Source organism: Phasianus colchicus, chromosome 18, assembly GCF_987193195.1.
Source record: "Phasianus colchicus chromosome 18, bPhaCol1.hap1.1, whole genome shotgun sequence".
NCBI lineage: Eukaryota > Metazoa > Chordata > Aves > Galliformes > Phasianidae > Phasianus > Phasianus colchicus.
The window spans coordinates 13,161,044-13,188,873 of record NC_143453.1 but is presented as its reverse complement, the minus strand read 5'-3'; the positions used below and the strand labels follow the sequence as shown (position 1 = coordinate 13,188,873).

General features: G+C 42.6%; 1 protein-coding gene across 4 annotated transcripts in view; it reads right to left on the bottom strand.

Moving 5' to 3' along the window:
• Positions 1–27,830, bottom strand: part of HIC2 (HIC ZBTB transcriptional repressor 2) — an 84,007-nt gene that overhangs the window by 24,062 nt on the left and 32,115 nt on the right. The window contains exon 2 of one of the 4 annotated variants that reach the window (XM_031592850.2): positions 17,968–18,037. The exons of the other annotated variants lie outside the window; for them this stretch is intronic. The gene's annotated coding sequence lies outside the window, so the exon portion shown is untranslated. The remainder of the gene's footprint in view (positions 1–17,967; positions 18,038–27,830) is intronic. 4 annotated transcript variants of the gene reach the window in all.

Genomic DNA, 27,830 nt, shown 5'->3' with positions numbered 1-27,830 from the left:
GCTGGAGCAGGTCCAGAGGAAGGTCACAAAAGTGATGAGAGGGCTGGAGCACCTCCCCTGCAAGGACAGGCTGAGAGAGCTGAGGCTCTTCAACCTGGAGAAGAGAAGGTTCTGGGGAGACCTTACAGCAGGAGATCTTTCCAGTACCTGAAGTGGTCCTCCAGGAAAGCTGGGGAGGGACTTCTTATAAGGGCATGTCATGAAAGGATGAGGGGAAATGGCTTTCAACTGGAAGAAGGTAGAGTTAGACTAGATATTAGGAAGAAATTCTTTATTATGAGTGTGGTGAGACACTGCAACAGGTTGCCTGGTGATGTTGTGGATGCCCCCCTCCCTGGAAGCATTCAAAGCCAGGCTGGATGGGGCTGTGAGCAACCTGGGCTAGAGAGAGGTGTCCCTGCCTACAGCAGGGGGTTGGAACTAGGTGATGTTAAAGGCTCCTTCCAACCAAACCATTCTGTGGTTCTGTGACCAACACTAATAAAACTCATATGAACATCCAAGGGACAATCTGCATTCCATATCATCACACAAGATGATAACTGCATTAAAATAGGAAACTTGTCTTACTTCATAAAGCACTAATTTCGACAATATTCATGATAGTAAATAGTTGTCAGAGTAAAGCAAAGAGGTGGCTGTTAGACCTGACAAAGTACTGCTGTTCCCATTTCTGAACTCTGGGTAGTAAATGCTGTAGGATGAGACCAGTTCTTCTGACATGGTTTACTCTGATGCATCAGTCTGTTTTTATTTTAAGAGATTATCCGGGAGGTGTGTTATGCTTTTATTCACGCTGGAGAAATTAATATTTTATCATGAGATGATCATGATAAGGATGATGTTAAAAGCTGTAGGAGAGTCTTATCCTCCTACCAAATATAGTCTGGTTTGCCAGCATGTATGTGTGTGTCACTAATGATTCCTTTACACAGCATTTGTATCTGTAGGCACTTACTGTATGCAGAGCACCTCAATATCTGTTGTGCTGCTCACCAGTCGCATCACATAGTCTATAGAGACAGATTCTCTTTCATTTCTGTTGATCTATATTGCATTAAGCCTTGGCATGCTGCAAGTTAGTTTAAGGCATAGTAAAATTGAAACTGAAACCCTTACTTGCTGCCTTTTTTCTCTGCTCATTTTAAGAATGCTTTCAGGTTCATGATCACTCTAACACTGTGCATCCTCTGGCTTCTGTGTCACACTCCAAATGATAGCTGCATCATCCAAAGCATCTCTCTTAGCTTGGTGTGAACACAGTTTTGGTTTCTGGACAGGTGAATGATAGACTCCAGTTATCTCCAACAAGCCAACAATAGTTAAGGATCGACTGCATTTTGTACTGAGATTGAGACAGGGTCACAGAATGGCCCAGGTTGGAAGGGACCTCAAGGATCATGAATCTCCAACCCCCCTGCCACATGCAGGGCCATCAGCTTCCCCATTTAATACTAGACCAGGCTGCCCAGGGCCCCATCCAACCTGGCCTTGAACACCTCCAAGGATGGACGGGGCATCCACAGCCTCTCTGGGCAGCTGTTCCAGCACCTCACCTCTCTGATGGTAAAGAACTTCCCCCTGACATCCAACCTAAATCTTCCCTCCCTCAACTTCAGACCATTTCCCCTTGTCCTGCTGTTATCCACCCTTTCAAAGAGTTGAGTCCCCTCCTGATTGTAGGCTCCCTTTAGGTCCTGAAAGGCTGCAATGAGGTCACCCTGCAGCCTTCTTTTTTCGGCATGGAACTGTGGATTGGAAAAATTTTACAGATTTTAAACCCATGATTTACCTAAATGTTTAAATACTTAGGTTTAATTATTTCAAAACTTCACAGATGTCACGTAAGGAAATTGCTATGTCATTTGTGCATTTACTTCCTGTCAGAACAAGTCTAAAAGAGAACCGCAGACTGGATCACCTTCCTTCTTTCAGCACTACTAAAACCTTCTCATTTGGTAATTATTCTCTTCAAGATGGGTGTGAGGGACTGAAAAGCTGGAGAAGATTATATTCATAGCAGATAACCCTGGGAGAAACAGGAGGTACCAGAGAAACAGGCATGAGGGGTGAAGCTGTGACAATACTGAAACTGTCAGGACACACAGGTGTACCAAGTGTCTGTTCCAGAGACCTCTGAGAATACAAATGTGGCCACACCTCGTGCAGTATTTAGGCTTGACTGGCAGGTCTCATAGGCACTCAGATGAGAATTCACAAGGAGAATTCACATATTTAAAACCTTGAGCAAGAGTTCTAAAAAAACACTAGAAGGTTTTAAAAGTTTGCTAGATCACTTCCCACAGAGCACTCCCCTATTAGTGAGAAATTGGTCAAGGAAAAAACAAAACAACAACAACAAGCAAACAAAAACCCCACAAACAGAATCAAAGCAGCAAAACCAAAACAGCCAGAGGGACTGCAACCTCCCTTGCACAGATGCAACAACTCAGTAGTTTAACAGCTCCATAAATATGATCGGGATCTGGCCAAAGGAGTAAAGCATGTGCGAACTACTGCTAACAGCCACAACAAACACTGATTCTAGAACTTAGACTGGAAGGAAAAAAATATCTGTCATTATCACTTTCAGCAGAATCCGATATCATAACCAGCATCAAGACTCCCATGTGATGCTAGAAGTGTGCTTAGCGTGGATATGTTTGGAATAAAACCTTTCTTTTGGCACTCTGCTTTCCCCGACACCTGTATTCACTCTTATGCCTTTGGATGCACATTACTCAGCCATATTCAATTCTTTCTTGGAGAAGGGCTAAATAAATCATAGCATTGTTATGCCATAGTGCAGGTGCTCCAAAACATGCACCTCCTGAGGCTCTTGAACTTGACAAGACATATGCTTCATCTTCCTCATATGACGTGGTGCATTTTGATGCCATCTACTCTCTCTGACTCATCAGGTCAACTAATCTGGGATTAACCTGTTCCCTTCATGCATTTTCTTGGCAGACACCATGGTAGTTGTTTTTTTTTAGCAACAGGAAATGCAACCCCCAAATCCAAAAGCAAACAGTAGTCATCTCCTGTAGAGAACTTGAATTTGTAGCATTGATGGCATTCTTCTTACCATAGGGATTCTCCATTATAGAATACTGTAGAATACATCTGTTGTCTAAGAAGCTGTTCTTCTGTAGGCTTTCTGTCTCTGCTACCTCAGCATAAGAAGACTCACATAAAAACCCTTTTCAAGTTGTGCAGAGGAGAAATAGCAGGCACTTGCCCATAGAAAAAAAACTATATAGTAATTTATTAAGTTTATGTAATACAGCCCAGCTGCATGTGAGAATGCAGGCCCTTGCAGAGATAGTTCCAGAACTATGTATTTGCTTTCAAACAGACAAGGTGATTTGGTACAACCACCACATCCTTTGAAAAGGTTGGTTTTGACATGCTGGGAAAGGACTTCGATTTTCCAGCCCTTCTCTAAGTAGAAAGCAATTCAGTGAACACACCCAAGATCCTGCAGCAGACAGCACTCTAACATTTGTCTTCATTATATTCTAATTGTCACACAACTTTCTATTATTTGCACTTTCTGGAACAGCCAGAAAGTGATGATTAATTTTTTGTGCATTTATAAAAACAGAGGAAAGGTCAAGAAAGCACTGTTACACATGATTTGTTCATTCTTTAGCAGCAGTCTTTGAAAGTGCTGGCCCTGGACTATTGCTCATATTTTCCTGTTAATCTTGAACCAAAAAAAAATCAAATATGGGTAACAGGTTTGGTGGGTTTTCAAACAAAAAGTGTATGAAACTAAGTTTTGCTAGTTTTTTTCTGTGTATGTTTATTATTACTTTTATAAAACTTCCATATGATTTTTAGAAGCTATGTGAAGCATACCAGAACTTCAGAAAAAAGCCCCAACTCAGAGCATCTCTCATTTGAAATGAAGGATGATTATTACAATCCACATTTTTCTTTGAGTGAATTTTATTTTCCTCATATGAAAAAGCTTTTTTGTTCATTTGATTTTTCATTAATTTTACTATTCATAGGAATGACTGAGGAATAAATAATCTATTTGTTGGGGGTAAAAATCCTCATGACAAGAATCCCCCCCTCCAAACACCGGACTTCTTCCTCCTGCCACACACTCTCCCTGAATGCCCTTTTGCCTTCCTATGAGGGAAGCAAGTCCAAAAGATCGGCCATGAAAGCTTGGAAGGCACCACGGTCAGCTGGGCACACGGTGGGGTGGTGCTGGGAAGAAATAGCTGAAGTTATCTGGGAATAACAAGCTTCTCTTAAGTTCCCCTTGGGCAGAGGTTAGCGTGTGAGAATGATGGGTTAAGATGGAGTGTTTAACAGCAGGACAAGGGGAAACATTTTAAGTTGAGGGAGGGAAGATTTAGGTTGGATGTCAGGGGGAAGTTCTTTACAGAGAGAGTGGTGAGGTGCTGGAACAGCTGCCCAGAGAGGCTGTGGATGCCCCGTCCATCCCTGGAGGTGTTCAAGGCCAGGTTGGATGGGGCCCTGGGCAGCCTGGTCTAGTATTAAATGGGGAGGCTAGTGGCCCTGCATGTGGCAGGGGGGTTGGAGATTCATGATCCTTGATCTGTGATTCTGTTTGCCCAGTCAGATGCAAAGATATCAATGCTGGCACACTTAGATGTTCTGGTGATCCTTGGAGGGAGTCTCCAACCATCAGAACTGTATGTGCACAGGGCTCTCCTTCTTGTAAGTCTCTCTCTTCAGTAGCACATGTATTTTTAATTTTTTCTAATCTGTGATCTAGATTAGTGCTCACAAATGCAAAGGATTAACAGCTACAGCCCAGCACAGGAAGCTGAGCACACTCTGCTCTCACACCCTGCTGACACCATCAGCTCCAAACCCACACTGCTCCCACCCATACATAGCAAGCATAGTGGTCAGCATGGAGGGGCTGTGTGTTGTCACCTCTTCTTCCAAGAGACCGTCAGAGCTTTTGGTCCATTGACACCTGAGCCATCAGGGTGCATCCTGTGTTGGACATGCGTTTTAAGATGTTGCACTTCTCTGTCACTGTCCTCCTCAACAGACATCAGCACTTTGTGCTTTTCTTTTTTTAAAGCCAGCATTAACATTGCAAGTTGAAAAGACAAGTGCATTATTTCCGAATTTGCAGGTCAGGGAAAAATATGGGACAGAGAAATAGATCCATAGCTACAGACGATGAGGGATCCAGATCTGTTATAGCCCATCCAAAGCAGAGATGCCAGTGAAGAGGTTAGGTCTTGCCCTCCTCTTCCATTGAGCCTGGGCTTGCTCTGTTTTACAGCCTCACGGCTCATGGTGTCACACTGTGCTGCAGCTAAGCATGCAAGTCCAGGAACACTTATCAGAGCTGGTTGTAAAACCAAATCCTCTTTGTTGGAGATCACAGTAGTAACTGAGGATTCTGCTTAAACTCCAAAACATCCTCCACTATTCAGAAAGGTTGCTGGTGATAGGTGGAATATGGTGGTGAGACAGAGGAGCACTGAAGACAAGAAAGTCAGTGAAAATTTTTGCTAGTTCTCTATGGTGCCTGTGCAGTGAGAAGATGGAGCAGAGCAGCACTCTGGAACAGGAGGGACATGGAAGGACTCCTGCCTGCCTTTGGGACTGGAGTTCTCCTCTGACACCCGTAAGAAGTGAGATCAGTGCCTAACAACACGAGATGCTTCCCCTTCATAGTGATCATCATTTCTAGATGCTTAATATTTGCTGTCCTCCTCCCTTGGAACTTTCTAACAGCCCAGCAAGAATGAAAGTTTGGAGGTTCTCCCAAAAGTCCTCAAAATGCATCAGAAACCCTGCTGCAGGGCTGCAGGGTGTTGTCTCAGCAGATTCAGTGGATAACAAGAGGTCTTAAATAAAATGTAATACTCTTTTCTGCCCAGACTTGCCAGAAGATCTTAATGCAAATAGAACTCCAGGAAAATTAGGGTGGACTCTAGTAGCTGCCTCTCCCTCAGGGCTTTTTTTTTTTTCTTCAATCCAGCCTGATGAAATTCATTACAGTTGCATTTAAACTGTGATTTAAATTTTCCAAAGCAGGCAGGGCAGGTTTGAAAGCCTGATATATCAGAATTTATGCCTTTCCTGAAGAACTAAGGTAAATAGCAGAGCCCTTCCAAAGGGATGCCTAATTGGTCCTCTCAGCCCTTTGACAAGTTTGCTGTCAGACAAGGCCACTGGATTCCTGGCAAGTCCAGCAGGCTTGTTCCTTGATACCTAACAGCCCTACATTCAAGCATGCCAGTGCTTTCCTTGAAGGTATTTACAGTTTACTTTTTAGTGCTACTTTAAGTTCAAAGGGGGTAGTAAAGCCCCATTAAGCCATTTACATCAAACTGGTTAGTTAATTATCCTGTTGCAGGCTTTAAATTAGCAATTTATAACCCCTTCGCTAGAGATGCTAGTATTTGGAAACAACTGAGCAGGGACAATTTGCAGTGGGGTGAAGTTAAGGAACCAAAAACAAAAAGAAACTGAATAAATCCCTGTTTTAGTTGGAAGTTGATTAAGTGTTTGAGAATCCAGTAGGGACAGGGGTGGGAGAGAGCCCAACATCACCAGCTAGCAAGGCTAGGGAGGCCACATCTTGCTTAGGGCTGTGTCTGTGCAGCAGAATTCAGTGATGTGCAGAGTTAAAGTGCTAGACCAAGTTTTGGGGAGGCACCACACCTAGCTGTGGATGAGTCTTCCCTTACAATGGGATATTCTGCTTCATAGTGTCATAGTCAAAGGTATTTTCACATTAATCCATACAAAAATGTGCCTACACAAGACTGAAACCAGTATCTGCCCCCAAGGAAGGAAATGCATTTCAGACTTTGGAGCTGGCAAAACTGAACACCAGCATGTGGGGACTAAAAACCATGGGTTTTAGTCATCAGTTCTGCTCATCTGTGCAGACAGGAAGGTCCTAGGCACACTGCAGGCACCTTAAGGATAAGGATTAACAAGATTCCAGATGTACATCCCCATGCCATGAGAGTCGATGTCCTGCTCACAGTGAGGCTATCCCATAGGCCAGGTGAGGCTGGAGCCAAGGAATCTCCAGTCCCAGGGCCTCCTCCCTTGCCGACAACATTTCATTTATGAAAAGGAGAATTTGATGTCCCCTCAGGGTCTGGTTATTCGAGCTCACCTTCCTCAGAATTGAGAGCTTTTACAGAAAGGTTAAGTTAATTGCCAAAACTAACCAAGTTCCAAAACAAACCATGCCTTTCACTCTGTCTTCCATATTTCCACCAGCCACTGTTAGTTTAAAACCTGCTGGCATACTGGATGTTTACTGGCAACTTTGATTTAAAACAAAGATGTTAGGGAAAGGCCCTCCAGTTGCTGCTATTTTCATACAACCGTCTATTGGGTACAGGAGAAATCTTGGCCCCAATCCTAGATGCTGTCCCATATCAACAAGCACTTCAAACACCAAGGGCTAGAATACGTGGAAAGAAGTGGCATAGAGGGTGGGACCAAGACAAACTGGGAGATTCCACAATGACATCCAAAAAAGCAGATAAAAAGAAGTCTGAGAGAAAAAAAAATCATTCTACTTGAAAGACGAAAAAAGCAATAGCTATAATCAAGTCATATGGCAAACTCTGCAGCTTTTTTCTTCATCTTAATACATCCCCTTTTCAGTGGGAAAAAAAAAAAAAAAAAAAAAGAACCCAAAAAAAAAAAAAAAAACCTTCTACCAAACAACTGCCAAATTAACTTTAAAAAGAGATAAAAATGTAGGCAGTTCAATTTCTTTATACTACACAGCTCTGGGACTTATTTTGCATTTGCTCTCTTTTTCATCTCTATCAAACGTGGCCATTTCACAGTTTTGGGGTTGGGAATGTAATGAGAGAAGAAAGTCAGAGGTTTCAAAATAAAGGGGCAAAATATTTTTGTACAAAATTTGCTAAGTTTATATCAATTTTATATGTTTTACTGCTCCAAATTGCATGACAGAAATCTTATAATAAAAATACAAGTAAATGCAACATGAAATCTAAATCATCTAAAGGACTGAAAAACCCAGCCCCACACATAGATGACATTCTCCAAATTCTCTGCCCTTTCTTGGGAGTGGTTACACCCAAATCATCACTCAGTCCAGAAGCTGTTCTCTCATGCTAATCACTCTGGAATTGCACACTAAGGTAAAAAAAAGTTCAGATGCAAACACTATCCTGGTTTGAAAACAGCCCTTGAAACAGACCAGTGCTAACAGGCCACAGGAGTGCAGGATATTGGGGTCTTATAAAATAATGTGAGCTGGGGAGGAAGAAGAAAGAAAAGCCCTCCTGTGGATGAAATGGAAGTCCTTCCTGCTCCACCAAAACCTCCCATTTCCTAAGCACGCAGTGCCCAGGACTGTGCCTAGAACAGGTGTCTCCCCTTAAATACCTCGCATGTCACACTTGTGTCTCATGGACACAGTCCTAGGGGATTATATTAGTACCAGTGCATACCAGCTGGAGCTGCCCCCGGCGGTGTCCTGTAACTCCTTGCATGGGGGGAGCTGCTCTCCATGCTGTGGAGCCCTCGCCACATAGCTTTCTGGAGAAAGACAGAAACTCTGCAACGCAGCCTCCAGCATTCATGCTCCAGTGGCTGAATCAGTTCAGAGGTGAGCAAAAGACCTCCTGTGAGAGCAGTGACAAGGCACTACCAAGGAAGAGGAGAGATACGGGAATTCTTTTCTTCCCTTCATCTGCACTTATTACTAGCAAATTCTCAACTGATTTATGCCATACAGACACTCTTAAAAGTCTTCTTTAACTAAAAAAAAAGATACATGTCTAACAGAGAGAAGTCCACTCAGCCATTCCCAAGCAGAAAATGCTGACTGGGCGCACAACAGATGTGGCTAGCGCAGGATGAAGGAAGGACAAAGGAGAGCGAGCCTCATACATCTCTTCAGGTCAGTGTGGGAAGAGGCACCCCTGGGCAATTTCTACCTAATTCTTCATTGAGCCTTAGAGGATACTAGCTGCTGGCCTGACCAGTTGAAAAAGCCAACACAGAAGTTTTTAGGACAGCAAATGCATTAATGGCATTCCCTATATCACATTTTAGTGATTGGCACAGATAATAAAAAGAGAAAAAGATACTTGATTTTGCTATAGCTCAGCATGAAGAACTGCTCCCCTGCCACCTATCTCCTCATGAAGGGCATCTTGCCCTTGACAAGAAGACTGAACAAGGATGGAGGCAAGAAGCTGTTGACCAGCAGATGGGCACATAGGTAGACGGCTGCAGAGCCCTGCAGGATCCTCCTGTCTTATTCCTCCCTAATTTTCCAGCGAGTGATTCTTATATTCAGGGAACAGCTTTTAGGAGAGAGCGCCTGAGTTATTCCAGATTTCCAGGTCTGAGTGCACATCAGGTTTGTCTGCTCATCCCTATGACAAATGTCACCAGGCATTCTGAGCCGCTGGAAGCAATCACAGAATTGTAGGGGTTGGAAGGGACCTCCAGAGATCGAGTCCAACCCCCCTGCCAAAGCAGGTTCCCTGCACCAGGTCGCACAAGTAGGCGTCCAGGCGGGTCTTGAATATCTCCAGAGAAGGAGACTCCACCACCTCCCTGGGCAGCCTGTTCCAGTGCTCCGTCACCTCACCGTAAAGAAGTTCTTGCACACATTGGTGCGGAACTTCCTATGCTCCAGCTTCTGGCCATTTCCCCTTGTCCTGTCTCCACACGCTGCTGAAAAGAGTCTGGCCTCGCCACTCTGCCCCCCACACCTCAGATATTTATAGACCTGGATCAGGTCTCCTCTCAGTCTTCTTTTCTCAAGGCTAAACAGACCCAGTTCACTCAGCCTTTCTTCATAGGGGAGATGCTCCAGGCCCTTCACCATCTTTGTGGCCCTCCGCTGGACTCCTTCCAAGAGATCCCTGTCTTTTTTTGTACTGGGGAGGTGGCACTAAAAAGCACGTTTTTCTGATGTAGGGAGGAGGTGACATAGGTAACTTTTTCAGGCCACTTCTGTTCTGTAACTCTTTGGAGGGCTGGGTTTTGCAGCCCAGCTGGGTTTGATGCACCCAGCTCAACACTGGAAGCAAAGAGTGATTCTTGTGTTCTCTGTTCAGCCTGCTGGCCAACCCTGTTCAAATGAATCCCAGAATAAGGCCATTCCATGATTCACTCTTCTCAGATAAGCAGGACCTGAAACCCCCTAAATCCGTCTACCCCTAGTAACATGTACAGTTCTCACTAGAGCCACTTCTCATTTTCAGGAGGTCTCAAGTCCATAGCTATAAAAGTCTGCATTAAAAGGCAGACTTCAACCATTTATTCCACCAGGTCTTTGAATACAAGGCAAACATCTGTTAGAAATGCTGCTTCATTCTCAGACAAGAGGAGTCTATAAGTTGAGCAGTTTGTTATAACCAAAATTTAACATTTCTGTATTTTCTTTCTATTTTGCAACTGTAGCATTAGTGACTTTCTAGGCAGTGAGCAGCCAGTCTGGTAGGAGCACTTAATTCTACACATTTGTCATAAAATATTACACTGTCATGTTTTTCATGAGCAACTTGAGACCAAACTACAAGGGCAGATCTGTGTCACCAACAGGCAAATGGAGGTCCAACTGTATTTTATAATTGCGCAATATATGGGGCATACACTTTGAGAAATGTTCATAGTTAATGATGAGTCTTATATGGAAACCAAGAACTAAGAAGCTGAGTGTAATACAGGAGTGCAGTAATTCATTTTACTACAGGTAAACATGTCAGAATTTGGGAAAACTAGAGGGTAGCAGTACTTGCATTTTCTATGAGGGCTCAGGAAGTTTGAATTTCTCGGTGAAACAAAATAGCTGGTTTCAAGTAGGAGTAGCTGAGAGCTGTCCACACAGACCTCATCCAGTGCTCAACTCCCACTCTTGTCAGTACTTGGAGGCTTTTAATCCAGCAGAGGTTCTTCACCAACCTGAACTTTATTTCGTGACATGCCTTGCCTATCGGGGGGGCACAAAGTCCTAGACAGTGTCCCCTTAAATGAAATGCTTGCCTTACATAATTGAAGTTTTACAGGAGAAAATGGCAAACATCTCACTATTAGTAAGAAGAAAATCAGCTATGCGAGTGCATAGCAATGATTAACCAAATAACTCTCCTTTTTTGAGGAACCAGATGATTTTTTTTCTTGATATATGTAAGCAAATCATTGGAAAGTTTTACACAGCTTTAAAAAGCAGAATTTCAGAGTTCAAATAAATTACAAGCTATTTCACCATTGGACTGTCTGCCTCTAAGTTCATAATTAATTTTAATTTTCTGAAGTTACAGTACTAACACGTGACCAGGAGTAAAATCAGAAAAACCTCTCTTGGGCTCTCCCGCAGTTTGTCTCAAGCACACAGCAGACAGGAGCATGAGGCCAGGTGCACTCATCTCCAGAGGCAGCTCACACACCTTCAGAAGTATGTAAAGCATGACAAATTTAAAACTCAGTTGCCCATTTTTAATTTTTGGGGGTGCTAATGGAGATGAGAGAAACAGGAAGAGGAGAAAAGGGGGACCAAAGTGTCACTGACTGAATGCATGAGCACAGAGGGAGTTCTCTGTGTCTGTCGCAGAGCAGCAGATACAGGAAAATCAAGGCAGTGCCATGCCAGCAGTTAATGTGCTTTTACTTGTTTTTTTTTTTTTTCAAATAGCATTAAGTGATGGGGGAGGGGTGGATTTAAATCAAAGTAATTTAAAGCTACCGATTTTAATCTTATTTTACATTCACACTCTTGTTATTTTCATAAAGGATGATCAGTGACTGGTAACTGCTAAGCCATATGATTTGCAACTAAATATAGGCTGCTCTCTGTTTGGTATTAGTTTATGCTAACCAGAGGGCCACACGAGCTCCAGCTGAAACATGTATTCTGTTTTACAGGTACTTATCCAACTGGCGTTTTCCTTCTTTTTTATTATTTTAATAAATGGCCAGTGACATTTATTAGACATTTTATTTTTCACATTTGAATCACACTGCTTGAAACTTCAAAAAATAATCATCCATTGAGAATTTTCTGACTTCATTTCCTTATCTGCTGTACTAAGTGTTTGTCAGAACACATTTAACATTTAAAGCAAACTGATTTATTAAAGTGAGCTGCAGCTGAGGATTTAAAACTGAATTCTCATTTCCTCATGCTTCAAAATTTGGAGCTAGCTGATATTTGCTTCTCTTCATACCTAGTCCTTATTCGCCAATTTAGAAAAGGAAAACAAGCATCCCAAGTTCCTTGGTCTCTTAACTTTTAATGAAATCCTTTATGACATTAAAGAGACAGAAATCAAAAGAAGTATCTCAGCAAAAGCAGATTTAAAAGTCCATACATATACTGTGTCCCTGCCATTGCATAAATGTCAAAGCAAACAACCATTTGTTCCTGAAGTCAGAAGACACCAATCCTATGAGGAAGGCTTTGTCTAACAGTTGTCAGTATGTGAAATAAGTGCAAACTTCACCTGACTGTCCCCTGGCTGCTAGAGGGCTATCAGTGACTCACTGTCAGAACACACCTCAGGTACATTAGAGTTGTTAAGATCCCTCTTGCGCTACAGCTGATCCATCAGTCCTCTCACCATGAGAGAAGTCTTTCATATGTCCCAGCCTGGCTCTGAGAGCTGGAGCTCATCCACAGCCACAGACTGGCCGTCCAGTAACCCACCTATTGGGATATCAGCAGGAGAAGCAGTGGATTAGGATTAGACACGGTGCCCTGGTCCTACATCATGCTGGACGGCCCTCACAGATGCAGCCTGGCCACTGAGAGATCTTCCTGATCTCCCAACCACAATGCTAGATTTTAGGTGGTGGCTAGAAGAGCAACCATGCAGGAGTTGTTGCGTTCTTATGGATTTTTGAAAATGGGAAATCCTGATGTGCTGCAGGAGTGAAGCCTCTTTGTTCCTCTGTATAAACATCAGTTATTTTGCTGTTGTAGGGGTAGAAGTAAGCAGAGGTAGTACAGTTGCATGTCCCTGCCTTAACATAGCCTGGTAAGAGCACCATTTCCCTTCCCTAATGAAGTATCTTGTCCAATATTAAAAGAAAAGAATCTTTCAGTAGCATTTCAGCCACCTCAAAGGGCAATTTAAAAAATAATGTAGGGATCTGATGTTTAAACAAGCTTTCCCAGCAATTACTTGTTAATGGCATCCAGAGGCTGCAAGTAAGGAGCTGGACCTATCATCCCAAGCAATTTATAGTAGCAATACATGGAACAAGGCAGAGGATTTGAAGGCAAGGAGAATGCTGGGAGCAGGAAAAGGGGAGAGGCTTTAAAACCGCAAGTATGACTGTTAAGTTTATCCAACAATTAAACATTGGAATAAAAGCCAGTGCCGTGCTCCAAAGCCCTCTGGAAATACAAACTTGAAAAAAAAGAGACTCATTACTTCCTTGTTTGCCCAATCAGATCAGACAAAGCAGTTTTCCTGCCGCCTGGTGTAGTGCCCAAGCTGTTTGCTGCCTCTCTGGTAGCCCAGTGCCCCCAGGTACCTGGATGTGGCAGGCAATGACAGCTGACAGCTACAAAATTTTGCCCCAGAGATGGCTGGCATGCAGACTCAGAAGGGCTCCATGAGATGCAAAAGAAATACAAAACTCCCCAAAGGAGACAAAGCTCAAAAGAAGAAAGAAACTCTTGCTGTTTTGTGTTAAAAAGTGTCTTATTGCCCTCCTCTGTGGAGCCAGGTTGCACTGTGTCTAAGGTGCATCACTCAGCTTGTGCTGCAGTCTGCACTCACTGGGGCAGAGGACTGCCATGCTGCAGTGTGCACCCAGGTTCAAGTGGAAGCATTCCAAGCTGCTGGGTTTCTGACAGTTCTCCAACTGCTCTACCATGCTGTAGTGCTTTACATTACATTGCTTTCCCTGCCAAGAGGTACTGCTGGATTAAAGTACAGTTATTTAGCAAAATACAAAACTGATTTTTTCACCTCCAAAATACCAACTGTTGCCACTGCGGCCACAACTATATGCCCTGCTCTGTATTAGACTTTCCTGCTTTTATGCATATACAAGAGATTTTAGGATATCCTTCCCAACTCACTGCTCCTTTTCCTTGCTGTGCTCCCCAAAGCATCTTCAGCTTCCAGCCGAAGGTGTCACTGCTACAGGATTCCACATGGCATCTCATTAGGTACATAGTCAGGCAACCTGATCAACTGTAGCAGCAAACACAGGGGTGGGAAAAATAACTAGAAACATTGCAGTGACTCACTGCTTCGTTAACCAGACAGCTTTCTGTTAAGTCAGAAATTGCACGAAATAAGCAAGCTGTAGAGACATTTCATAACACAGAGAGATTTTTAAGGTATTAGGAGGCATTTGGCTGCTAATTCTCTTCATTTTGGTGTGCTTTTCAGCACAGGCTGCAAGACAAAACTAGTTCACTGCACTGCAGTGTAGCTAGTTTCCCTTCTACTTTTTAACTATAAAAATAGCCATATTATAATAGGGCAAAGGATTCACTTTCTGTTCTTCAGGAGGAGCCAGAATAGTGTCAGAAAAATGCATTTTGATAAGGTAGAGTATAGGCAGTCTTTTCCCTTCTTAAGCCCTCCGCAATTGTTAAAGATTCGCTGATCCTGAAGTTGCAACCTGGCCATCACTTTTAATAAGAATTTATCTGTCCTTCCTTGATTTTTGCATCCATTTACACTTCTGCTGTCCATAACACCCTTTGACAATGAGTTTCACATGATAACTGCTGCTTGAAAGCATGTGCTGTGCTTGCCTGCTTTGATTCAGCTTAGTTAAGACAACACAAGAACAGTTCACAAAAGCAGAAAACAGCTGCAATTTCTATAATAAGTCATCTCTTTTCTGTGGTGAAGAAAGAAATCCTGTTGCCTGACCTGAGATCCATCCTTGACAATCTCTGGATCCTCTACCACCTTTGAGATATGGCAGTCAGAATTGAATAGTGTGTAAAATATTAGCACTTCGTGAATTTAGACAGCAGCATACTGGTAGTTTCTATTTGGTTTACCAGATGGGGTAAACACCAGAGAGTTTGCTGATGGCTCACAGAGTGCAGTATTTCCTCCCAGCTGGCCTTCAGAATGTTTTGGGGGATTCACTTCAGAGAGAACTCTAAAACACTCTGCTGAGATGGCAAGGGAAAATTTGCATCCCCCAGTAACTGCTACCACAGATCTCTTAGCTTTTTACCAAACTCAAGACAGATTAAAAAAAAAAAAAAAAAAAAAAGGAGCTTTTTTTTTGTATGTGTGGGTATGTTTTTATTTTTTAAATATGTGGGGCCTAAAGTAGGAAAAAGGAACTTGGAAGATAACGTACAGTCATGAAGAGGAGAATGGCATTCTGGAACTGTTGTGGAAGAAACAGCTTGCCATGATCTGTCTAAGGATGCATGCCAAAATCCTTCCTAACTTCCCTCAGGTCACATGAAGCCTTCTTTGTCTAATTTAAAGAATTACACTTTTATCCAGACGTGAATTTTTTAGAATCACCACCACCTACCACAAGCTCTCCACCTGTCACTACCTCTGATTTGATTTGCAGACAAAGCTTGCACATGGGGTGCTTACCGGGAGCTCCCCCAGGGGCTCAGGTGGTCCCTCTGGCCCTGGGAGAGAACAGCACAGCACAAGCCAGTTCTGACTGAGCTCCTTCTGTCACCACTGGCCAACACCAAGTAACTCAACCAGCGCTTTACTGCGTTCAGCTCTGTAGCCTGTAGAAGAACATGTCCTCCTGAAAACATTCCCTAGTTTTGCCCTTTATCGGATCTCTTCATCTTGCACTTTCTTAATTCTTTGCTATTTATGTACAAATTGAATGTCCCTACCTGATTTGGTCACTCTATTAGTTGACCTTCTTATGTAAGACTTTCCAACAAACCTTGCCTTCCTTACCTTGCTAAAAAACAAATAATAACAAAAAAGGTGATAAGGTTGTTACCTACTGTTTTTTTTCTAGTTTAAGTTCATCTTTGATGCCACTTAGCAGGTTATTTAATCAATGTCCACATAACCAGCAAAGTAAAGCTCCTCCTGTACTGTCAAATATCTACCAAAAAAATCAACAAAGGACGCTCCACTCCCCATGCCCCCCCACTTCCTCATCTGCAGTTGCTCAGTACTATGGCTACACTAGGCTTAGGGCTGCACAAGCAGCAGCAGAAGGCAAACACCCTCTTGCATGTTGAGGGGTGACTGGTCCCTTCTCTTCCATCTCCTGTTCCTCTGTGAGATCATTTCCAAGTTCCCCACAAAGAGACTTTTCTCCCATATTACTTGGGAGAAACAAAACTCAGAGTTTTCAAAACCTACTATCTCCACTTCCTCACTCCCGGAAGTCTTCCCCAGAGCATGCCAGTTTGCAGCTCTTTGAAGCTCACAGCTCCTTTCTCCACTTGTGCACTCAAGATGCCCCACAAACCAGAGAAGCAGATAGTACATAGTTCTCTCTAGCAGGCAGGGAGAAAAACTGATGCATTGAAATCTACTTCCCAACCAAGGAAATGTTTTTAAGCTCATCCCAGCAAATATTCAAGCCATTAGAAGTTTCCCAGGCATCCCCTTTCTAATGAGTGCCCTGCAAAAATCAGTCAGACTTGGCACAGTGATACACAATTCACTACACAACTTCATGAGTCTCTGCTAATCCCAAGAGGCATGCTTCCCCAAATATAGCTGCTCCATATAATTGCTTGGCTTATCTCCCTTCTCTTCTACCATGGATCCTAAAGCCCTTAAAATTAATGACAGATATGCTTGCAGATCACAATCTTGTGTAATGCTGTGTTCATCACTTGTTCACAACAGCACTGTCAGTCACAGTGCTCAGATGCAATTTCTCCATGCTTCTTAGTAGCTGCTCAGATGCTGCCAAATTAGCAAATGCTGGGAGAAACATCAGAGAAGTTTTTTTTTAACCCTATTTTAGAATTTCTGGGAGGCATTTTAACACACCATGAGAAAGATAACAGAAAGCAAAGTTATACCTCTCACTCCGAGGCAAGCCCTGATTGCTGCCTGGCAGGCACACATGGTGATACACTGGGCCCCATGATCTATCCACGGGGTTTGGCAGAAAGTAGTATCCAAGGTACCTATCCTGGCAACATCTAAATGCAAGTAGCAGAGCACTTTGCAGGCAAAAAGGTCTTTCCCCAAGGCTGTTTAAAATATGCATGTTCCTGAGTAGCACTGAAGATAGCAGCAATGGTGATTCATTAAGATAATGATTTAAGTAGGAGGCTTAAGAAAGCCAGGGTGGATTAACATCCAAAGGTTCTCCATTCCATCCCACCACCTGCCCTTTGAAGAGAAAGGACAAATTCCAAAAGTCCAGAGAGCTATGAATTAACAACAACTATATCACAACTACAATGCATTGAATTACAGAAGTACCACCTCTGCTCCAGCCCATCCTCTTTGGCAGGGTCAAGCACAAAATGTTATAGTAAAGGAAAATTTCCTTTGGTTTTAAAAATTATTGGGTTTTACTTTTTTTTTTTTTTAATATTATTTATTGGTTTGTTAGTATAAGTAATCCTCAAAAAAGACAGTTGGTTTTTTTTTGAACTAAAATAATTTTCTGTCCACCTTAAAAAAATAAGTTTTCCTCTGACAAATTGTCTTTCGCCACAATTGAATAATGAGACTGATTGCTCTCCACATAATACTGTAAGTATACACAATGAAAAAAGGCATACAGGTCCTTCCCACACCCCAGTATTTAATCCAGTTGGGATAAACTGAAGTTGTTATAAACTGAAATACACTTTCAGTCCATAACATGGAGTTAGTGTTCAGACTGCGACAGGTAGCAAATACTTCACCCTGCTAAGGGAGAGGCCTTTGTACAACAGTTCTGATAGAATACTTTCAGTTGCCTACTGGAGAGATGCACAGGCAACCAGTTTTGCTACTCTCTTGCTCACTCATTTTTGCAACAGGGCATCCCAGTGTATATTGCCCCACTCACCGCTAGCTGTGCTTGGTCTGAACATCTTCTAGGCACTCTATCCCATGCTGATTCAGTACAGAATAGCTTCCTAGAATGCAATCATAGAAAGAGTAAGGGTTTGTCTTAAAAAAGGATCATTCCAGAACAGTTATTCCCTATTAATCATTCCCAATCACCTCTTTGTTAGGATGATGAAGTTAATTGGGAACAGCTTGTCCATTCAGACTTGTAACTTATCTTGGTTTGAATCAATGACCCTGTTTAGATGTAGCCTTAGTTAGTACAGCATCATGCAATCATAGTGATAGATTCATCAATAAAAATAGACTAGCAGTTGCAACAGAAGTAGAGCTGCTGTATGGACTCAACTATTTGTTGCAACTTAGGCAGGTGATAGTTGTTCCTATAATGTTAGATCTCATCAGTACTTGCATGTGACATTTACCTTACAATGTGACATGTACCTTACAAGTTTCTGGATCTGCTTTGTTCAAACTTGGTTTATTCCTTAGATATATGGAGACTTTAATACCAGCAAAGATTTGAGTTCTGTAGCTTCTTTGTTTATTAAGTTCTTAGCTTGCAAGATTTCTCATCCAAAAGGGCTGAGAAAGTACCTGGCACATCTTGGATGCTTATTGAATACATTAAATAAATCAAACAGTTTTATGATAAAATTCCACTCCCCCACACCTAACAGATGTAGGTGTAAGTCAAAGAAGGTTGAAAATTGTACTGCATTGATTTTGCTGCAGTTTTCCCCAAAGGAAAAAAAACTGCACGTAGCTTGAGACAAAAACGTGGAAAATTTCAGCTGTCACAAACAACTGGAAAGAGAAATGGAGGAAAGACAGAAGTCAAAACCTAACTTCACAAGCAGACTGCATAATTTATATACTCTCTAGTGTTCTGCGTTCCTGGACTTAAAGTGAAGAGTTTTCCTTGGGTTCATCACATTTACAGAGAAGAGTGCCAGGTAGCTTAATGCTGGAAGCTTCCAGCTTACTCAGGGGAAATCACAGATCCATGGAGAAGGCTCCTTGCTTGATTTCAGATTCTGAGATGCTGGAGAAGATAAGACTCCTAGGATAGGAGTCCTAAGATAATCTAGTGAGGATGACTGACACAAGACTGGGCAGAATGTTACTTAAAGGTATACATGGATATACATTATACATGGTATACATTTAGCACAAAAATCCAAGAAAAATCTTGTTCATCTGCCATATCCAGCAGACCATTTCTTGTACCCCTGTAATTCCTTGTTCATCTCTCACCTCCCATGTTCACACTGACAAAGCTGCTCCATCCCATGCATTGGGAATCAGGGATCCTTTGTCAAAACCTAACAGGTGATCCAGCCTGCAATACTTGGTCATGGTATCTGGGTAACTTTCTCTCTGCCCTTGCAGACATGCAATCTTAGTCCACGTATGTAGTGTTTTGTAAGCAACTTCTATGGGTTCTTTTCTCCGTGGGTGAAAAAGTAAAGAAAAAAGTGAAAGAAAGGGAAAAGGACAATTATAAATATACACAAGACAGATGAGGAAAAACAATAACAACGAAACAATTGAAACCGCTTCCAGTCTCTCTATCCAACTCTCATGGTCTCTGGCATCATTTCACAGTAACTCCGTAAGATGTTCACCTGCTCCTGAAGCTATAAGAAACAAACAGTGAAACAGGAACAGAGAAGTTCCCACCTATGACCGGTGTAATCCCCCAGCAGCACATCACAGAGAGAAAACATTTTTATTGTTAAAGCTGAGGAAAACCAAATGCATGTACACGCACACAGCTCCACTGCTGTGCAGTACTAGCACCCTCCCCGTTTTCTATATGCATCTAATATCAGGAGATTTATATTCAGGTCAAAAGCTCATGCTGGCAAGAAAGTACTTTGGAGAAGAGAGAGGAAGACAAAAAAAAAAAAGAAAGCCTACAGTTTCTTGGCTTGTGACCAGCAGGCTGGATGCATTCTATGGAACTAGGCCAAAGTGTTAGTTATTATATTCAGGAGAACATCTGAATCCCAGCTCAAGGGAGCCGAGTTTGTGGCTCTCATTTGTGCTGTATATCAGTTGAATATCAAACCACATTTTCTACCTTCTGAATAACGAAGCTTAATAGTTTGGGAGTCCCATATGGTCTATTGTTAAAGTATTTCCAAACACTGGCTGCTTCTTTATTTCTGAAGGAAAGATTTCTCTCTGCTCTTCAAGCTTTACTTTTGTAAAAGATGCTTGTTAATAAAAGCTGAATATGTTCATTTTCTAAGTATTTCCAACGATATAAGAAGGTCCGAAAAATGAGGGAATAAGGAAAACAAATACATTTTTGAAATTGGATTATTATTTTTTTAATGTCACGTGCAAATGTTTGTTTTAGTCAGAAGCAGCTGGTACCACCGGGCTCTGCTGCTCAGAACAGTGGATGCAGGAGCTTTCAGGAACCACGGGCTGTTCAAACAAAGAAGGACCACACAGGCTCAAACCATTCACAAAAGGACCCAGGCCGATTATTTGACTATTACTTACAGGGAAGCTTGACCAGTAATGTAGGCAGTAAATACTGGAGAAACCTGTTCTGTGCATAACACGGGTTCGTCTTTTCACAAGTCCTGCTCTATAATTAGCTACTCATTCCAGGAAGGCATTGCTGATGGACAGAGTATATCAATTTGGCATACTTCAAAAAAAAAGTTAAGAACCTTGTCAGATAATAAAATCATCAGCATAATAAACACTGCAGTGTCTTAGGAATAGGAACCGGTGCTTCTTCCCAGTCACACCAGAGATGAGTATTCTGTTCCATTTGCAAAAAAAGATTTAGTAGCAGAGAGACTCTCCAGCTTGCAAGGGCTGTGGTGCCCCAAGCAGCGCGCTCACTGTCCGGCCCTGCTTCCCCGCAGCTCTATCAGTGTGGAAGGGCTTGGCTGCTTTGTAAAGCAGAATTGAAACTGCATGGCACTGCAGGATGGTCGCCAGGCTGAGCTCGGGTCTTGTCTCTCGCCCTCACTGCAGGGAGCCCTCAGTGTAGCACCGGCTGCATTTCTGCTGGTCACTCAGCAGAACTGAAGGTGCTGTGCTAGGCACTGGCCAATAGTGAAACGCCAAAACAATGCAGCAGTTCCTACAGCCCAGGCAGCTAAGCAGAAACTTTTGCTCTCTCCTTTCTCTTCTGTTATAGCCTGTGTTGCAGCTTCTCATTGCCATCTCCTGCTGTCTGCCCACTCCCCCTCCCCATCATCTATCTGCTCGCCATCACCTTCCCTGCTCCAATGTGCAAATCTTCGGAGTCAGCTGTACTAACTCTGAAAATAGTTACTCATACGCATCAGCTGCCTTCTCCCTGGGCAGGAAGAAATTCATTCCAGTATTTGCTCTCATCCCAAATCAGGGAGAAAAACTGAAATTAGAGACTCATTGTAGATTGAACTTCACAAGTTAAAAAAAAAAAGAGAGAGAAACCTATTCATGAACTCATGAACTTTAGTGCATTTTGTCTCCACTTGAAATGGAATATTTTAACTTTACTGAAACCAGTGTTGGCTCATTTTGGTTTGGTGGCCTGACCCGAGAAATTTTGTTCTGAGTCAGTACGCTTGAACTGTTTTTATTCCCACCGTTGTGCACAGCCTCACAGACACTGCAGTTTGACAGCCTGATAACCCTGCTTGCATCTCTGGCTCAGTCTCCCTGGAAGGCAATTGCCATAGCACAGAGGTGCCCATGGTTCCAGAGACAGCCATAATGGCATATGGGAAGGCGAAGGCTTGGAGTCTGGAAGAGGATGGGTCTGTCAGACCACTGCTCTCTGAGCAGCTGTGCACTGCTACAAATGCAGCACAAGTTTTTGAACAGATTCGGAGTGAGACCTTTTAGACCAGCTGAAGAAAAGCAGAATAAAGAGGTATTCCATTCAGTTAGCGAAGACCCAGTAGTGTAATATTTCTGCTAAAGAGCATGTTTATTAATTCCACAGATGAATTAGATTTTTCTATGAAAAAAAACACCTGCTATTTCAAAGAAACTGTTTTTTTTTTTTCCCCTGAAAAAGCCACTCCAAAGGAAAACTCAAATCACATTACAGCAATATCAGCACCCCTCTGCCTCATACACAGCTCCTGCAGTGACCCAAGGACTGCAGGGTGGAGTTCATCAACCAAGTGTAACATCTAGTTCAAACAAGGATTGAAGTAGAGGTTTTGCAACAGATGTCTGAATCTTGCTGCTTCTAGCTGAGGAGTGGGCATGGTTCTTACACCAGTTAGGCAGAAACAAGTGCTGATGGAGCTGAAGGCTTTGAATTCTGCCCCAAATGTTTGGAGTGCCACCCACTCATGCACCAAACAAAGGGGAAGGATTCACTGTGAGGTGAAGTGTGCATTCACAGAAAGTTAATTTAGCAGTTTTGCTGCAGAATCTATAGCAATTGTCTTGTAATGTGTTTTTACTCTAGGTCGGTGTATCTGTGAGAAGGTTGAGTGCATGTGCATCTGTGGCTTTCATTTACTTTTTGAGAAAAGAGAAACACTTCGCCGGTAGTTTCAGTGTTGGAAACTGCAAGAAACCTCTTTTTAAAACGCATAACCTTCTGACTGTTTTATAGTTAGATGAAATCATAACCAAATAAAGATTTAACCCAACCGTGATCTGCCCTCAAAGACATTAATCTGTCACACCTGATAGAAGGGGAATAAGGAGACAAACCTTTTCTCTGAAAGATTCAAACAGATGGTGCGTGGCTGTGATGGGAACTCGCTACAAGTTGCCCCTGTAACAGGGATAGCTGTGCAACCAAAGAAGCTGGACTCCAGCGTGAAAAGTGTCTGTCGTGCTTTACTTGTGTTTTAAAACCCGAGCTCTTTATGATCATATCTCATCACTTCTGTGGTTGATACATCCAATCAGCTTTCCACTCACTTTTTATAAAGGGAGCCCTTTTATGCCAGTAAGATCGAATCTTGTAACTTTCACAACTTCTCAAAGTAGTTCTTTTGGGAAATCAGCAGAAGATAAACGAATTCATTATGACAACACATTAAAGCTCATTTTCCTACCAAGACTTCAAGTATAACCTCATTTGTCTGGGCTTCTGGCATTCTTTTGTACCACACACTTCAGTGTGTGTTTCTCTTCTTCTTTCCTTCCTGTGAGTTATGTGGGAAATAAAGGGTTTATTTTCTCTTCTCTCTTCTCCTCCCAAACCTCAATCCCAACTTTCTCTTTTCTAGTTTAGTCAGTGGAGTTCTCTCCTTCCTTGTTTCTCTGGACACAGGTGAAAAACATTTCTGGATCATTTCGCTCAGGGCTCTTTTTTGTCCTCCAAAGAAGCAACAAATGGCTTCTGGGACAATTTGCTTCGTTTCCTCTCCTGGAAGAAAGCCAAAGATTACTCAACTCTCTTTTCCTCAGATCTGCCACTGAGCACACTAACCTATCCCCATTTTCCACCCACACTGAAGGAGCTGTGAGATTTCCAAACTTGTGTGAAGAGCTTAGCCCTAAATTCAGCTCGTTGTCCTACAGGAGACCAGACGTGAAACTAACACCAATGCTTAAGAGTTTTCATGATATCTCAAAGCAGGTGAAGACCATTATTGTCAGATTCCTAACATGCAACAAGACTAGTAGGGAGCACTGAGAGATGTGAGGTAGCAAGAGACCAAATTCACTCACAGTTGCAGTCCACAAGAGCATACTGAACTCAGAGAGCAATAAACCTAGCCGCTGGTTTTCCAGACCAGCCAGAAGAGGCCTGGTGTTGGAAGGCCTGAGATAATCCGCAGATTACCCCTCAGCACAGCTAGTGGAGAAAATGTCACTTTGCATGGAGAAGCCAGGGAGTATGCTTTGATTTCATGTTAATGAACACTACCATAGAGACCAATTTCATTCCCCTTTCTATTTTTGATATATTTAAGAACCAGAATGAGCATTTTATTTTGTGCCACAACAGCAGCATACCACAGCACTGTGCAATAACAGGAGAGGGAGAGAATGAAGAAAAAAAATCCAGGTGGGAGACACTGCTCCAGCCACTGCACAAAATGAAGGCTTGAGTGCACATTTTTGCCTGATTGCATAGCTGTCTCTGCTACCCATCTAATCTGCTTAGAAAACTGGTTTTGAAGGATATGGTTCAGACATACCATACCACTTGCACAGGGGGTGGAGAAGGGGGTGATGAGGGGAAAAAAAAGTGCTGCAGCTGCAAAAGATAAAATAGAGACAACTAATTTTCTCAGAGATTGCAACACAACCTCTCCCCCTCCTCCACATGCAGTCACTGCACTGGCAGGATAAGCTGGAGATTCTCCAACGTAAGCAAGAAGGCACAACAAGGTGTGCAGGCCCTTCTCCACCCCGATACCCACAGCCCTTGGGGGTACCACAGAAAGCAAAGGCTGACAACCAGCCGAATGGTGACATTCCTCCATCTGCTCGTTTCAGTTGCATTACCATTTTTAAGGGAGGGCACGTGAGAAATGCTCTTCACTAGATGTTATGCCGAGACAACAGTGAACACAAGGAAACTGCGAAGTCCTGTTGTACGAACTGGTAGCTGGGTTCTGAACTTTCATTGTGTGATCCAATTTCCCCTGTCATCCAAGCCATTTGCAAACTCCATGCATACGCTCATTTAAGCCATGTGTCCTGAAATTGAGACAGCTGAAGGGGATGGGAGGGGCAGGGAGAGAAGGGAACCACTGAATTTCTGGTGACAGTGTCCAAAATACGCATTTGCAAAAGGAACTCTCATTTTAGGTAGTCACTTAGCAAAACAACTGTTGCTGATAGGCAAGAGGTACAGTTTCAATTGACTAGCAGACAAAAAATAGGCCAAATAAATAACTGCAGTGCAAAGGGAGTGGGTGGGTGTGCTCCCACAAAAGTAACCGAAAACACATGGATTACCAGTGGGCAACCCAAAGTCAAGAATAGCAGACCCTGATTTCGGTTACACTGTAGCAATAATACTACCTAGCAGAAGCAAAACTGAAATCAGAGTCCGACCCAGGATGTCAGGGAGGCAGCTGCTTTGGGAATTTAATGCCTAAAATTTCAATGTCGATTGCTTTGTTTCAGTAGTTTGAGCTGCCTTTGCAGAAGGGCTAGCAGCTTTGGCCTGTTGGCACATGATCTCTAAGGGTGTCTTTTAAATGGAATTGGACTTCTTTGGGTGAGGGAAAGGAGGTGGGGATTGTTTATTATGTAGGCAGACAGCATGATAAGTTTATTGGCACTTTTTTGTCTCTTTTGACAAAGGTATGTTTTCCTTTTTTTTCTTGCCAATACATACGCTTACCCTCTCCTTTGTGCTTTCCTACACGTAGACCCATCCGCTCTTTGAAAGTATCAGAAATGCCAGTTGTGGTCTTTGTGGGGACTTTGAGGTTGCATTGTGCAAGTGCTTACTCCCTGACTGAAGTGAAATACAAGGGTTTCTTCCATACATATAAATAATTTTTCAGCTTTCCAGAATAATAATTGCTTACGGAAATTAAACATCTGCAAGCAATAAAATCCCCATACAAACAAGAAGACAGTTTCAGTCTGACTAAAATGCTTTTCTCTGTTAATTGCTAAGAATACCACTTTCTTGTCATTTACAATTGTAATTTCATTAGTTCTCTAATTACCAAAATATTTCAGTTCTTTCTCTTTCATGACAGAAAGGAATAGGTCCAATTCCCATCTCCACATCAACTCATTTGGTTTATCATTTGGTTCTGCAGGACCAAATGAGAAACAGGCTGTTACATCTAGCCAGAGCAGAGCTCAACTGTGTGGGTAGCAGAGTCCACCTGCAGACCTTCTCTCCCTTTATCGCCCACAGTCTTCCCAGGACTCTGCCAAATTTTCTTAAGTACTATGCTATGGAGCACAGCTGCTGTGTCAACTAGGTACTGCAAGTGCAAAGAGGGGCCGAAATGCTGATAACATGAGAATGCTTAGAATAGCTGATGTCAGGGGAAGAGAAGGGGGACACCAGCTGAATGTGCATCACACAGTGAAACAAGTCAGCTGGGAAAAAAACCATATATGATTGCTTGGGGACATAGAACTAAAAGAGCTTTTGCTGTTTTGAGAATTGCAGATCGTCTCTCTCTCTGCAACTTGGTACAAAAACATGGAGAACAAAATTTTAAAAATGTAGTATTTTATCATACAGGAAAAGCACTAGTCATTTGCAAGTATGTTTTCTACATTCAAGAATCTAAGAAGTTAGTCACAGTACTTGTCCTCTATCCACTGAAGGGAAGAAAGGCCAAGCCCATCTCACTCAAGGTCAAATAGCAAGTTCAGCAGATAACGATGACAAGGACTTGTTTACATCTAAATCCCATTCGACAGATCTACCCATTAGATGGAAGAGATGTTAAACAGCCCCATGATCAAAAATTACTAATGCCCTGCCAGGCTGACTGTGATATAGAGCTGAGAACTTACACATCTCCTTCCTCCCCACTCTTCCCATTCCGGTGCCATTCCAAAGCCCACGTGATGAGATTTTCCTAATCAGCAATTAAATAGTTAATGCTTACATTACAGCAGATGGAACAGGAGTTGCTGCAGGGAAGGTATGCAGAGGGAAGGAGGAGAAAAGCAAAGAGGAAAAAGCAGGCGCAGAAACAATCCTGAAGCAAAGCAGTTTTCCTATTAAAAGGAGTGATTGGTTGACTAGACAACATAACCCTTAATACTTAGTCTAGACTAGGATAAAATGCTATATTGTTGAACGTGTTTGAAAGGCACAGCGTACGCAAGGCTCACAGCCTTTAAGCATGTGGTAGCCAAGGTAGATGCTAATTAAGACATGTCCACTAACACATCTTAATGTTCCACTCTTAAATCCTTGCCTGGGAACTAGTCTTGAGAACTCAAGACTATGCAAAGCAAAAGTCTCTGATGTTGTCCCAGTGATTGTAAGTGCAACTGTATGACATATGACACGGTGCAAAGAAATTAGGATGCCAAGGAATATCTCATGTCTTACACCCATTATTTTCCATATGATTGTTGAATGTCCATCAACATCTCCATTGTAAAATATTCAGTCTATATTGTACTGAACAACATGCTATGATACTTTTCCTCTAAAAATCTAATCAAAGCTCTAAATGCCAATAGGAAGAGACTCCAGACTAACAGCATACACTCTTGTGAAACTTCTTTTGCTCAGTGTTTGCTCAGGCAGACTTGGGAAGGAGGGGGTGGGGGAAAGAAAAGAGGGCAAAGAAAAGTGTGCCCAGGGCCTTAGCAACACCATCATTTTGACAAACCATTGCCAGATCTGTAATTGAAAACAAGTCCCACTTCACTAGGGGAGCCAGATGCATCCACAGAGAACTTGTTCAGAGACATGCTACAATAAATACCAGGAGAATTACGAATGCTGTAGCTTCTTCTTAACCCTTCAAGCAGCATTTTGGGAACCGCCTGTCAATTTGAAAGACTGATCGTTTTCCTCTTGGCTTGTTTTAGGCTCTAGGTGTGCCCCTAACCAAATAGGCTTACCACTTAAAAGCTTAATTGCACCTGTGGCTTAAACCTTATCCCAGACAGTATTTGGGAGCATTTGGATTTGGGCGTTTCAGGTGTGGGACTGGAGCCTGCTTTCACAAGCAGAGCTAGACAAGTCAGAGTAGGAGCCCATGGTGCATGCAGACTACACCAGGCAGCAAGGGATGAGGAAGGAAGAAGTGCCTTTTCCATTTTGATCACATTTATCTGTATTTACATTTCCAAAGTTGGGTTTGAGTAATGTCCACCTCCTTGTTTGTAACTGAGGGCAGGTTTCGCAGTCTCAGATTTCTTTTCCTCAGCATAAAAGATCAAAGTTTGAGCCACTTGTGCAACTTAGGTGTTTACAGT